Consider the following 14110-nt stretch of genomic DNA (forward strand, 5'->3'; position numbering starts at 1 on the left):
ATTGCTGCTCAGAAGTGCTTTTTAAGTGAATTAGCCAAACACAAACGCTTCTCACCAAAAGTACTTTTGAAAAAAACACTTCACAAAATAAGCTGATTTTTGCAGCTTGGCCATATGTGCTATTAATCCTATAGTTTGATGTCTTCATTCGTTTGTTCTTATTTTTCTTACTTTCTTCATTAACTAGTAGGGTGAAGCCCATGCTATGCACGGGCCCAACATGATATTATGGCAAACAAAGTAAAATTACATAGAATCAGCAACATAATTTGGTTAATGAATTAAGAAGCTTGTTCAAACTAAATGCAGTACCATATAAAAACATAAACGGCATCGAATCTAGCAAATTCCAAAGCAACATGCTATGAAAAGCTAATTTGTACAAAGATCAAACAGTTTTGAGTCTCCACCTGCAGTAGAAGCAACAGGTTAAATGGGTATTTAGGAATCTGATGGTCCATGGCTAAATGTTTTATACAAATAACAGTGACCTCATAAAGCTTTATAGATCAATATCATAGAACAAAAGTAACATTAAGATGCTTTCCAGCGAACATCTATAAGTCAGTCTTAATGAGATAAGAATAACAAAGCATCTACAAAATTCTTAGAACGATAAAAACAAATCTACATTAGAACCAAATAAGGCAAAACCATAAAAGTCTGTTGGCATAACGTAAACTGCCATAATTAGAAAGATCGTTGGACGGAGAAACTAAACTCAACTTATCATCCTATTTAGATGTATTCAATACAAATTATTCATAAATAGTATACTCTGCAAAAATTCCAAGATAATGAAGTGAAATACAAATTAGAGTTTAATACAGCAAAATCATAACAAATTAGAGTGATTCTTGGCCGGAAAAAGTAAAGTTCGCTTGTCGTAAATTGATTGACTCCTATGGCGATGTACTTGCTTTCCTCGCATGAGAGACAGATATATTGTGCACTCAAGATGATGAATGCCAAACAATATGTTTCATTCATATTATATTTTTTGTTACACGGGAAACATTCAACTAAAAGAATGTGGTTAATCAAATCCTTAGCCATCATAAAGCAAGCATGTACGAAGAAATTGAACTACATTAACATAATTTTAAAAAAAGCTTACATCAGCAAAAGCCCTCTGAGAGTTAGCTTCAGTGGTGTTCTGCGACAAAAATGGCACTTATTAGACCGTCCAATACAGTTTTTTTGTAAGACTCAGTATTCCAAACATGTAATTAAAGATCAGATATCATTCCGGACATGCAGGTAAAAATCTAGCAAGAAATTATTAAAAAGAACGGAAAAATTAATATCCAATGGAAGATTAGTAACAAGCAAAATCAGGAGACAGAAAAGAAGGGCAAATCTCAAAGATGTAGGTTAAACACTAAAAGAAAAAAGAAGAAATAAAAACACAGAAGGATTGAGAAACTTACACAGAGATGGGTGTACACTTCAAGTTACGTTTGGTACTATTTTATGATGCAGTGTTGGTAGACTTTCCCGCGGCACTTTAGTCATGATTCTATCAAGTCTTCGTCTTTGTTATGGTAAGAAATTTCTGAAAGAAATTGTATTTTTGTGACACAAATTAAATTTCTCCAGCAATTCTGGAGAAGCAGTCAAGAAACAGGATAGTGTTGGTGGTATTTTTTATAAAATATATGTATAAAGGCGAAAAGTTACTTCTTCCCAGAATTACAGGATATCCTTCATTTTTTTCAATTTTTCCCGAAAGCTCGGTTCCTTCAATGTCAGCAAAGTCCTCCCATAAAGTGAGCAAAAACTACTTTTTTTCTGCCAATGGAGAGAATGTGTTACTAAATTATTGAATATCTATCGTAAGGATATATCTACGTGTTGGAAAGAAAAGTAAGTGTATATATATTGTAAAAATATTGTACTTACTGATTGTCTATAACAGTAATCTCCCGGCACCTATTTGAAGAATGGCCTACATATTTTAGATAGCCACAACGGACGACGACTCCTAGTATATCTGCTTGGGGGAAAATAGAATGATCTTTCTAGAGCGAAGAAATATAATAAGGGGAATATATTTATTCTATAGAAGCCAAATATTTCATCAAGGTAAACGTAACAGATGATACGGGTGAATAACCAATTTCTGTAGCAATGTGTGGAGTCATATGAGCAATGTGGTCGAAAGAAGTGATATTCAACTTCGCCGGTGGTAGTAGTGGTTTCTCACTCACATTGTTTGGCTCAATATGTTCCACTATAGTCTAGCGATTAAGCACCCAATAAAATTTGTATATTGGTGGATTTCATTGGAGATTAGATATGTGTGGAAGAGTTTAAGCTTGTCGGCATAATACGAAATGACATCGCCATACACAACTCCCTGAATTTGTTGCTCCTGTAAAGTGTCATATTTTTTGTTACAAATGCAGTAAAATTATAATAGTATAAAGTTGAATATATGTTGTTGTTGTAGACATAATTACCTCTTCATCCTCGAAAATCAGATTTTAAAATCTAACTTTTTTCTCGGGACCCTCTCGTTCTCGACCTTTGTCGACAATTTGGACCTTACATATCCAATCCGGTGTATCAGTTGTTATTTGATTGATGTTGCCTTTTAGTGCCATGATATCCTGGTAAAAAATAATAAAATTCTTGAGAAAAAGAGGATGATTGCAAAATCAGGAGCAATGACTGACATGCAAGCACAAATTTAGTGGAAAATCAAAAAATCAAATAAAAGTCGAATGTGTTCAACAAAGGAGTATTTTTAGTACGTTATGCTTTTTGCCAAAATTTCATTTCAACTAATCAGTTCGTTCACACGTTCACTAATATTAGCAAACTATGAATCAAAAGAAAACCTATGCAAAATATCAATCAAAAGAAAACCTGTGCACATCGTATGCCTCTATCCCCATCTCAATTGAAAGAACAACCTAACCACTAAATTTTTTGACTATGCAACATGAGTTTCTACTGTGTTAAATTTACCTATGCTTGATTTTATAATCCAAGTTTTATGAATATACGAAGATCTAATTCTCATGACTATTTGTCATGTTGCCTAAAAGATAGATCACTTTACTGCATTACGGAACTCAAGAGATGTTAAAATAATTTTTCAATTATGTCAGGCATATTATCAAACACTTGAGTACATCACTGTGCAAAGGAAACACCACATAAAAAGCATAATGAATCAGCCAGTATCTACACTTGTAATGTCACATGAAACAGGTGGAAAGCACTCCAGAAGAGTTTAATCAAAGGAAGATTTATACTTATAAAATTAAAATAAAAATACGGTCTTTGGTTAATCAAAGCCTTATGTCACGGGCTCATTTTCTTACGCTCGCCAGCGGCACCAAATTGCCCCCGCGGCGCCTGCAGTTCCCCTCACTGCAGGCCAACCTATATCCTTTCCCAGGTTTTCAAGCACGACCATGTGCATGTGGTGAAGCCTGCCTGGAAGGCATGCTCCAACTTGTGCCGCCCGTAAGATATCTAGGCTCCTGGCCTCGACATGTCGTGGCGCTTCTCATCCTAAGATCATAATCCATGCGCGCCCTGGGGGTTGGCTAAGGACATGTCTTGTCCTTCACCTAAGACTGAGCATCGCTCTCGCGTGCACAACCCAATCCTTAAGCTTGACACTCGCCTCCTGCATCCACACCCAGCTTGTGCCTCGTCCGAGTAAGTCAACCTTTAGTCCTTGGACATTGTCATGTGCGTCTTTCGTGCCATGCCCATACATAGACCTCACGATACACTTCCATCCCGTCTAGTGCACTGTCGCCCCACAACTGCACGTTTAGGCCAACCGACCATTGCTCGCATGGCTGAACCCAAGCCATGCTCACAGGTCGACACATGATGCCCCTAAGATAGGTGCATCAAGTATCCAATCGGCACGGAGGTCTTTGTCCAACATTTCGGTAGCCCGTGGTGCATACCTGTCCCACATATCAACCTCCAGCGCTCGTTTGGTGCCCAACGCTAGCCCGAAGGCGTCGCGTCGTCCATAGAGTTCCCTAACTCGTATGGATACCTAGGACACTCCTTTGAGTCATCCAGGCAGGCTCTTTAGGTTCCCCTCAAGGTATCTCATTAGATACGGCTTGGTGGCAGCACGTGTGGGGGAGGCAGGTTGAGCTTTCAACACCTATACCCCCGTTATTTACGCTTAAAATTAAAAAGCCTAAGTTTCCTGAGCACACAGGGCTACGCCAGAGAATCAGAAGAGCCTTTTCTTACCAGTTCTGACGGAAGTCATAATCCTAAAGTGCGGGTTGTGACATCCTCCCACACTCATTCTGTCATCGTCCCCGATGACACATCATGGCCTACGACATCCCGGAGTCTGCCCCCTCAGGTATGTACTTCGCGGCTCCCTTTGTCCTGTGGGTTGGACTTCCTCGAAGTCCTGCTCAAAAGGAGTCGTGACCCATGCAGTTCTCCCCCGAGTATCTTCTAAGCATGCCTCTGCACTTCACCTCCTTTCAGTGTTCACTTGGAAAGTTCCTCCGTACTTGCACCCTCTGGTGTCTAACTTTGTAATTGACCTACACTAGTCAATCACACAATGACCCTCACGGCCTTTATGTCCGTCTGAAGTTTTTTCTTCAATGGTAAGCACATCAACGTGCTCTTTGGCTCGACTCTCATAGCTCAATCGCTCACATAGCCTTATCACCCCCTCCGACATAGCTCTTGTAGACTTTCACTCCCGTAGCTTTTCCTTTTGCCCTCAGTACCTTTGAAGATGTGTTTTCTTCCGGACTCACAACTTTGCCATAATGCCTCTTGCATAGGCGGGATCCTCCCACACACAATGTGGAGGATACTTCTTAGCGCACACATCCCACTTGGCATTCGGCCAGCTCTTGGGATGTCTCTTGGTGAGTACTATATTCTCAAAGCCATAGCATCGCCGCATTCCCGAACAAAGCACTTTGTTTTCCTCTCCCTCTGTGCCACTGAAAGGTGGCAGCTGGAGTCTCCCAAACCTCTCCAACCTACGCTGATCATCCAAAGGCATTGCAGGAACCACATAATCCTGTGCAGCTGCAACCAACTGGCTGGTGGTGCCCCCTATGTTTGGAGTCCCTGAACAACCTGCTTGGGTGTGCGAGCGACGGGAGTTTGAGTACCTGTGCCTCTCCCGGCCTGAGAAGTGGTTGCGGTCGTCCAGATAGAGACCGCCTGAGCAAGGCCGGTACACGCTGTCAGAATCTGAGCTAGGGCCTCCTGAAGGCCTAGAATCACAATAGGCACAGGTGGTGCCTGAGCTGGTGCATCAACAACTGGAATCTGGTCCTGATCTGGGGCAACTGGTGGATCTGCAGGTACTGCCCCAGCTGCAGTGCGGGCTGAACCTCTGCCCCTACCACGGCCTCTACCGCGGCCTCGTCCTCTCGCAGCCCTGGCAAGTGGTACTGGTGGCTGGCCCTCCTAACCGGTAGTACGAGTCCTCACCATCTGTGAGAGAATGAAACAACGAATGTTTAGTTACTAGAATCAACAGATTCGTATGATAAGAATTCAAGAATGTGGAGTTTCCTAAGGGTTCCGCAACCTTTTGAAGATAAGTGCAGACGTCTCCGTACCGATCCGTAAGACTCTACTAAAAACGCTCATGACTCGTGAGACCTATGTAACCTAGGCTCTAATACCAACTTGTCACGACCCAAACCAGCCCTTTCGTGATGGCGCCTATCGTGCAACTAGGCAATCCGACTCATTTCCAAAACAAACCGATATTATCATTTTCAAAGATAACTTTCAGCTATTTAACAATAAAACTTCGTAAGAAATTCAAATTGAACAAAAGTGCAGAAAAGAAAAGAGCATCTATTATAATTTTTCTGACAATATCGAGACTAACATAGTCTGGAAAATAGGTAAATACAACTAAAGGAAGATAAGAGGGAGAAGAGCAGGGCTGCGATCGCCAGGCAACTACCTTGCTATCCCCGAGAAAATCTTCAACCGGAATAGTCAACAGCCGCTACTGTGTCCAGCTACACCTGGATCTGCACACAAGATGCAAGGAGTAACGTGATTACGCTAACTCAGTAAGTAACAACAGTAAATAAAGACTGAGTAGTAGTGACGAGCAATAAAGCATATAAAGTTTATATCATGAAATCTCGGTAAAATACAACATGCTTTAAAAATCAGTGTTTGAAGCAAATCATCTCGTTAAAACCCAGTTTCAGTAAAAATCATTTAAAGATATATTTTTTTCAACAGTTCTTTTTCAAACAAAGGCTCAATGCAAAGGTGAGAAAAATGATGAAATCATAATCAGCCCCTCGGGCAACATCACTCGTATACAGCCCCTTGGGCAAACCTCACAATCACTCGTATACAGCCTCTCGGGCATACCTCACAATCATGCATGTCTCTCGGTAATATCTCCCAATCACTCATGCCTCCCAGTTACTCAGCACTCGGCACTCGGCACTTGGCACTCGGCACTCTCACTTTGTAGGTACTTGCGCTCACTAGGCATATGTACAGACTTCGGAGGGGCTCCTTCAGCCCAAGCGCTATATCAAGCCAAATCATGGCATAAATCAATTAGGCCCTCGGCCTATATCAAACATGTTGCAGCGTGCATCCCGATCCCATAAATATCCTCACAAATCAGGCCCTCGGCCTCACCCAGTCATAAAACCTCCCATGCAACTCGGGCTCTCAGTAAAAATAGGGTACTCAGCCCAAAACAACATTTTATATGCATCAAAACAGAGTAATAAAACTGAGTTATGCAGTAAACAGGTATAACCATGATTGAGTATAGATTTTCAATCGAAAACAATGAGAGGATAGTAAGAAAAAGGCCCTTAAGGGTCCAAACAGCATTGGTACAAGGCCCAAAGATGGCATTCTACCCAATTTACAGAAACTTATTTCTAAAACTCATAAGTATCATATAGTTTCAACAAAATATGGAACTTTACAATTGCAATGGAACAGACCAAGTCATAATCCCCCAACGGTGCATGCCCACACGCCCGTTACCTAGCATGTGCATCACCTCAAAATAGTAGAATGATACGAAATCCGGGGTTTCATACCTTCAGGACTATATTTACAATCGTTACTTACCTAAAATTGATCAAATCCCAATTATGCGATGCTCTTGCCCCTCGATTCGGCCTCCAAATGCTCCGAATCTATTCACAATCAGTACAATGCCATCAATTTATACTAAAGGAATGAATTCCATAAGAAAAACTACCAAGTTAGACCAAAATCCCGAAATCGGCTCAAACCCGGCCCCCGGGCCCACGTCTCGAAATCCGAAATTTTTTACAAAACTAGTTACATGATTTCTACTAATTACATGATTAACCAAAGGAAAATCACCATATATACGAGTATCAGGGCTCAAGCAACTTACCTCACTGATATCCCCTTGAATCCCTCCTCAAAATCACTCCCAAAAGTTTCAAAACCGACTGAAAATGGTGAAGAATGGACCAAAATTTGCGAAGTGTGCAATTTATACAATCTGCCCAGGCTTTTTGCACCTGTGGCCTATTCTTCGCGCCTGGGGGACTGCACCTGCAGTCTAATCGCCGCACCTGCGAAACTCACTTAATTATTCAGCCTTCGCACTTGTGCCCAGGCCTCACACATGCGGGCTCGCAGGTGCGGCCAATCCTTCACACTTACGCTCCAGCCTTAGCCTCTCATTTTCCTCATCTACGCTCCAAGTCTCGCACCTGCGGGCTCGCAGATGTGGCAGACTTCTCGCACCTGCGCATCCTACCTAACCCAGCACTGTCGGCACCTGCGAACTTCCCAAGAGCACCTGCGGCTTCATACCTGCGACTCCCCTTCCGCAGGTGCGGAAACACCAGCAGAATTCACACCAGCAGCTCTCAAACACCAAAAATACCAACAAGTCATATATCAACATACAAACTTAGTCGAACCTTCGAATCACTCAAAACAACATCAAAATACCAAATTACCCTCGGATTCAAGCCTAAGAACTTCAAATCTTCCGAATTTCATAAACAACACCGAAACTTAACAAACCACGTCTGAATAACCTTAAATTTTACACATACATCACAAATGACACCACGAACATTCTCCAACTTCCAGAAATCCATTCCGACCCTGATATCAAAATTTTCACTACCGACCGAAAATCGCCAAATTTTCAATTTCGCCAATTCAAGCCTAATTCCACTACGGGCCTCCAAATCACATTCCAGATGTACTTCTAAGTCCAAAATCACCTAACGGAGCTAACGGAACCATAAAAATTCAAATCCGAGATCGTTTACACCAAGGTCAACATCCGGTTGACTTTTCCAACTATAACTTTTAAATAGGAGACTGAGTGTCTCAATCCACTCCGAAACCACTCCGAACCCGAACCAACTAATCTGGTATATCATAATATAGCTTAAAAGCATAAAGGAAGCAAAAATGGGGGAAATGGGGTTATAACTCTCAAAACGACCGGCTGGGTCATTACATCCTCCCCCTCTTAAACAATCGTTCGTCCTCGAACAGATCTAGAAACATACATGGAGTTTCGAATAGGCGTGGATATCTACTCCGCATCTCTCGCTCGGTCTCCCAGGTGGCCTCCTCCACAAGCTGACCTGTCCACTGCACCTTCACCGAATCTCTGTCCTTTGACCTCAACTTCCGAACCTACCGATCCAAAATAGCCACCGGCTCCACATCATAAGTCATATCACCCTCCAACTGAACAGTGCTCAAGTCCAAAATATGGGACAGATCTCCAATATACTTCAGGAGCATGAAAACATGAAACACTGGGTGCACACTCGACAAGCTGGGTGGCAAGGCAAGCTTATAAGCCACCTCCCCTATCCTTCGAAGCACCTCAAAGGCCCAATGAACTGGGGGCTCAACTTGCCCCTCTTCCCAAACCTCATGATACCCTTCATGGGTGATACATTCAGCAAAACCTTCTCCCCAACCATGAAAGATACATCATGAACCTTCCTGTTCGCATAACTCTTCTACCTAGACTGCGACGTGCGAAGCCGCTCCTGAATCAATTTCACCTTATCTAATGCATCCTGGACCAAGTCTGTACCCAAGAGCCTAGCTTCACCCGGCTCAAACCATCCAACCGGAGATCTACACCTCCTCCCATATAAAGCCTCATACAGAGCCATCTGAATACTCGACTGATAACTGTTGTTATATTCAAACTCCGCGAGTGAAAGAAACTAGTCCCATGAACCCCCAAAGTCAATGACACAAGCGCGCAACATGTCCTCCAGTATTTGAATACTGCGCTCGGATTGCCCGTTCGTCTGAGGGTGAAAAGTTGTGCTTAACTTAACCTGAGTACCCAACTCTCGCTGCACGACTCTCCAAACCTGCGATGTGAACTGAGTACCTCTATCTAAAATGATGGAAACTGGGACACCATGCAGGCGAACAATCTCTCGGATGTAAATCTCAGCCAACCGCTCTGAAGTGTAAGTAGTAGCAACTAGAATGAAGTGCGCAGACTTGGTCAGCCGATCCACAACCAACCAAATAGCATCGAACTTCCTCGAAGTCCGTGGGAGCCCAACTACAAAGTCCATGGTGATCCACTCCCACTTCCACTATGGGATCTCTAATCTCTGAAGCAAGCCACCCGGTCTCTGATGTTCATACTTAACCTGCTGATAGTTGAGACACCGAGCTACAAACCCAACTATATCATTCTTCATCCGCCTCCACCAATAGTATTGTCTCAAATCCTGGTACATCTTCGCGGTACCCGGATGGATGGAATACCGTGAGTTGTGGGCCTCCTCAAGAATCAACTCTCGAAGCCCATCTACATTAGGCACACATATCCGGCCATGCATCCTCAATACGCCGTCATCACCAATAGTCACATCCCTAGCATCACCTCTCCGAACCCTATCCTGAAGAACGACCCAGTGAGGGTCATCATACTGACGCTCCCTGATACGGTCATAAAGAGAAGACCTGGAGACCATGCAAGACAACACCCGACTCGACTCTAAAATATCCAATCTCATAAGCTGGCCCGCTAAGTCCTGAACATCCAATGCCAAAGGTCTCTCTGCTGCTGGAAGATATGCTGAACTCCCCAAACTCTCCGCCCGACGACTCAAAGCGTCAGCCACCACATTGGCCTTCCCCGAATGGTACAAAATAGTGATATCATAGACCTTAAGAATCTCCAACCATCTCTGCTGATGCAAATTAAGATCCTTCTGCTTAAACAAATGCTACATACTCCAATGATCAGTATAGATCTCACAATGAACCCCATACAAATAATGATGCCAAATCTTCAAGGCGTGAACAATGGATGCTAACTCAAGATCATGGACATGATAGTTCTTCTCATGGGTATTCAACTGGCGTGAGGCATAGGCGATCACCCTACCCACCTACATCAGAACACAACCAATTCCTATCCTCGAGGCATCACAATACACGGTGTAAGAACCTGAAGCGGATGGCAGAACTAACACTAGAGCTGTGGTCAAAGCAGTCTTGAGCTTCTAAAAGCTCCCCACACTCGTCCGACCACCTGAATGGAGCTCCCTTTTGGGTCAATTTGGTCAAGGGCGAAGCAATAGATGAAAATTCCTCCACAAAGCGACGGTAATAACCCGCCAAAACAAGAAAGCTCCTAATTTCCGTGGCTGAGGACGGTCTAGGCCAACTCTGCACCGCCTCTATCTTCTTCGGATCCACCTGAATACCCTCACTAGACACCACGTGCCCCAAGAATGCTACTGAGCCGAGCCAAAACTCACACTTGGAGAACTTTGCATAAAGTTTCTCCTCCCTCAATCTCTGTAATACAATCCTCAAATGCTGAGCGTGCTCCTCCTGGCTACGAGAGTACACCAGGATGTCATCAATGAATACAACAATGAATGAGTCCAAATAGGGATGGAATACACTGTTCATCAAATGCATAAATGTTGTTGTGGCATTGGTCAGCCCAAAAGACATCACCAAGAACTCATAATGGTCATAACGGGTCCTGAAAGCTGTCTTAAGAATATTCGAACCCCGAATCTTCAGCTGATGATAACCAGACCTCAAATTAATCTTGGAGAACACCCTCGCTCCCTGAAGCTGGTCAAATAAATCATCAATACAAGGCAAAAGATACTTGTTCTTGACTGTGACCTTATTTAACTTCCTGTAATCAATGTACATTCTCATAAAACCATTCTTCTTCTTAACAAATTGAACCGGTGCACCCTAAGGTGACACACTAGGTCGAATAAACCCCTTATTAAGGAGTTCCTGAAATTGCTCTTTCAACTCCTTCAACTTCGCCGGTGCCATACGAAACTGTGGAATAGAAATGGGCTGAGTGCCCGACACCAAATCAATACCAAAGTAAATATCTCTATCAGGCGGCATGCCCGGCAGGTCTGCAGGAAACACATCTAAAAAATAATGTACTATTGGAACAGAATCAATAGTAAGAGCCTCTGCACTATCATCCCTCACAAAAGCCAAATAGGATAGATAACCCTTCTCAACCATTTGCTGAGCCTTTAAGTATGAAATCACCCTATTAGGTACATAATCTATAGAACCGCTCCACTCAACCCTCGAAAATCCCGGCATCGCCAATGTCACAGTTTTTGCATGACAATCTAGAACAACATGACATGGAGATAACCAATTCATACCCAATATCACATCACAGTCAACCATACTGAGCAGCAAAAGGTCCACTTGGGTCTCTAGACCCCCAATAGTCACCACACATGATCGATATACGCGATCCATAACAATAGTATCTCCCACAGGAGTAGATACATGAACAGATAAAACTAAAGACTCACGGGGAATATCTAGAAAATGGGCGAAATATGAGGAAACATATGAATACGTGGAACCAGGGTCAAATAATACAAAGGCATCATTGTAACAAACTGAGACACTATCTGTAAACACAACATTTGAAGAAATAACATCTAGTCTGGCTGGGAGGGCATAAAAATGGTCCTGGCCACCCCCTGATCTGCCTCCCCCTTTAGGGCGACCCCTAGCTGACTGTCCTCCACCCCGAGTTGACTGGGTGGATGGTGAAGTAATTGGTGCTGAAGTCGAAGGCTGACTCGTCTGCTGAGATAGACCTCCATGACGATGAGGACACTACCTCCACATATGCCTATACTCCCCACACTCAAAACCACTCCCTGGTGTTTGTGGCGGGAACTGAAGAGAACTCCTAGCGCCGGGATAACTGGTAGAAGAACCTGGCATGGAGGAGCCCTAAACTAGTTGAGCACGGGACGAAATCTGAGTTGGAAAGGCACCGAGTGATGAGTGGCCCATGAGAACTGTGAGAACGATGGCCAGATGATGCACCACGGTGAAATGGTCGAGCTAACTGAGCCTGTCTGAAATGACGACCTCTACCGTGCTAAAACTGACCCCCAAAAGGAGCACCGTTCAATCCACCCTGACCACGAGGCCTCTTGGCCTCGCTCTCAACCCTATACTAACCGCGAACCATCTCAATCTGCTGAGCAATTTCAACAACCTCATCAAAAGTAGCACTAGACACCCTCTCTCTGGTCATAAGCAGCTGTAGCTGAAAAGTGAGACCATCAATAAACCTTTTGATCCTCTCCCTGTTCGTGGGAACCAACCAGTTAGCATGACGGGCCAACTCTGAGAATCGCATCTCATATTGCATCACATATATATCACCCTGGTGAAGCCGCTCAAACTGTATGCACAGCTTCTCTATGTGTGACCTAGGCACGAACTTCTTCAAAATGACCACAGAGAACTGCTGCCAACTAAGGGGTGCTGCGCCAACAGGCCTACACCTCTCGTAAGTCTCCCACAATCTGAGTGCTGCCCCGAAAAACTAAAAAGTAGTGATTGAGACCCCACAAGTCTCCAGAATACCAGCAGTGCGGAGTATCCTCTGTCACCTGTCCAAGAAGTCCTGAGCATCCTCTCTCTATGTGCCACTGAAAGGTGGCGGCTAGAGTCTCCCAAACCTCTCCAACCTACGCTGATCATCCACAGGCATAGCAAGAACCACATAATCCTGTGCAGCTGCAACTAACTGGGCTGGTGGTGCCCCTTGTGTCTGGGGTCCCTGAACAACTTGCTCGGGTGTGCGAGCGATGGGAGTCTGAGTGCTTGTGCCTCCCCCGGCCTGAGAAGTGGCTGCGACCTTCGAGATAGAGACCGCCTAAGCAAGGTCGGTACACGGTGTCAGAATCTGAGCTAAGGCCTCCTGAAGACCTGGAATCACAATAGGCACAGGTGCTGCCTAAGCCGGTGCATCAACAACTGGAATTTGGTCTTGATATGGGGCAACTGGTAGATCTGGAGGTACTACCCCAACTGCGGTGTGGGCTGCACCTCTGCCCCTACCGCGGCCTCGGCCTCTCGCGGCCCTGACTGGTGGTACTGGTGGCTGGCCCTCCGGACTAGTAGTACGAGTCTTCACCATCTGTGAGAGAATGAAAGAACGGATGTTTAGTTACTAGAATCAACAGATTCGCACGACAAGAATTCAAGAATGTGGAGCTATCTAAGGGTTCTGCAGTATCTTGAAGATAAGTATAGACGTCTCTGTACCGATCCGCAAGACTCTACTCAACCCCGCTCATGACTCGTGAGACCTATGTAACTTAGGCTCTGATACCAATTTATCACGACCCAAACCAACCCTGTCGTGATGGCACCTATCGTGGAACTAGGCAAGCCGACTCATTTCCAAAACAAACCGATATTTTTATTTTTAAAGATAACTTTCAGCTATTTAACAATAAAACTTCGTAAGAAATTCAAATTGAACAAAAGTGCGGAAAAGAAAATTCCGACATCGGGGTGTCACTAGTCATGAGCATCTACTACATGAGACTAACATAGTAGGAAAAAGAGCTAAATACAACTAAAGGAAGATAAAATGGAGAAGAGCAAGGTTGTGATCGCCAGTCAGCTACCTTGCTATCCCCGAGAAAATATGCAACTGGAATAGTCAACAGCCGCTACCGTGTCCAACTACACCTGGATCTGCACATAAGGTACAAGGAGTAACATGAGTACGCCAACTCAGTAAGTAATAATAGTAAATAAGGCTGATCAGTAGTGACGA

The 14110-nt window shown here is 43.9% G+C and overlaps 1 long non-coding RNA gene across 2 annotated transcripts; it reads right to left on the minus strand.

The window, feature by feature from the left end:
* Positions 1–253: 253 nt before the first annotated feature.
* On the minus strand, positions 254–2364 carry LOC107763617 (uncharacterized). 2 transcript variants are annotated; one of them, XR_012706471.1, is made up of 4 exons: positions 1903–2364; positions 1431–1791; positions 1118–1156; positions 254–410 (listed from the first exon to the last, which is right to left on the minus strand). It is a non-coding gene; the product is annotated as an uncharacterized LOC107763617 (long non-coding RNA). The 2 variants fall into 2 exon arrangements; XR_012706470.1 differs by having other exon boundaries at positions 254–1156; positions 1903–2363.
* Positions 2365–14110: the final 11746 nt, after the last annotated feature.

This window comes from Nicotiana tabacum, chromosome 24 (assembly GCF_000715075.1).
Source record: "Nicotiana tabacum cultivar K326 chromosome 24, ASM71507v2, whole genome shotgun sequence".
NCBI lineage: Eukaryota > Viridiplantae > Streptophyta > Magnoliopsida > Solanales > Solanaceae > Nicotiana > Nicotiana tabacum.